Here is a 1,523-nt window from a genome sequence, read left to right on the forward strand (position 1 = left end):
AGTTACACTTATACTGTAAGTTCTCAAACTCTCTGAAATCCACAATTTTTACATTGAATTACTTAAATTTAATAAGACGTACAGTATATATTTACATTAGGTTAACAACAAACGATTAGTTGAGCTCCTCTATGTTTTACAGTTAATCTAAATTTTGACAGACATGGATAAAATTAGCTGGGAATAGGGGAAAACAATGTGAAAACGATATGCTTCAAACTTGAGTGAACAAGAACCATTAAATATTGCTACATTTTTATTGCTGAAACAAGCTGCATTATAGAAGCTACCAATCAAACCCATAGAAATTCAGAGGGATGCCATGAATAGTTTTTGAAAAGTGTGAAGGCCTCAGCCCTGGCCTTCAGCATGTGAGGTCCTAAGCCACCACCAGCAGTGGAATTAGTTATTTGTTTTCTTTCTACCTGTGTGTAGATTTAGGTTGTAGGTAGATTTTAGACATTTGATTTGACATTAGCTTTAGTTGTACACAATTAATCAGTGAAGCATGTACATACCTCATACTAGGCCTGGACTGCACCAAATCCCCAATACAGGAAAGGGGGGAATTTTAGGAGACATATATTATTTGTTTGTAGTTTATGTTAAAACTTTATTTGTCAAGTTGTGTGTGTTTTTTTTTACATCTAAAGAAAAATATTTAGTTGTTAGTGGAGGTCAGTTGTTTGTGGTACTGTGCAGTTCAGTTTGCTGTATTTTGAGTTTCCTTATCTTTTGTTGACCTCTTTTAGGGCCCAATTTGTTTAATATGGTTTGTGTTTTTTCCTCTCTCTGAAATGGCTGTTAAAGAAAAATTAACGTAGCACAATGAAGCCAACATGCAGGACACAGGTCTTTGATGACTAGAGCCAAATATAATCACATGCTCAGCAGGTGAGTTTCATTCTAAAGTCTTGTAAACATACTGTAAAATAGAAGAACAGATATAGTGACTAATGTTTACTGACCACTATGCTAAAACATTATTCTTCTTAATAAAACTCGCATCTCATACTAACTCAAATAAAAAGTCAAAAGACAATAAGCGAACACTGTAATGAAACACAGGAGATGGTTATAACAGGTGAAGAGCATTAAAGGAAAATCCCTCCCAGTGGGAAATGATCTACAACATATTGAAAAGATACAGCACATACAAGTTGCTACGGGCACCGCACACCTCTTTTCGTTTTAGACAAATGGCTCATAAAGAAAGGCAACAGTAGAAAATGTTTCTGGGTAAAGGAAATAATAACACAGCTTAACACACTCTTTAAATGTACAGTATGCCACAGAAGTGAGTACACCCCCTCACATTTTGTAAATATTTAAGTATATCTTTTCATGTGACAACACTGACGAAATGACACTTGGCTACAATGTAAAGTAGTGAGTCTACAGCTGGTATAACAGTGTAAATGTGCTGTCCCCTCAAAATAACGCAACACACAGCCATTAATGTCTAAACTGCTGGCAACAAAAGTGAGTACACCCCTAAGTGATAATGGCCAAATGGGGCCCAA

The sequence above is a fragment of the Monopterus albus genome, unplaced genomic scaffold (assembly GCF_001952655.1).
Source record: "Monopterus albus unplaced genomic scaffold, M_albus_1.0 scaffold29.1, whole genome shotgun sequence".
NCBI lineage: Eukaryota > Metazoa > Chordata > Actinopteri > Synbranchiformes > Synbranchidae > Monopterus > Monopterus albus.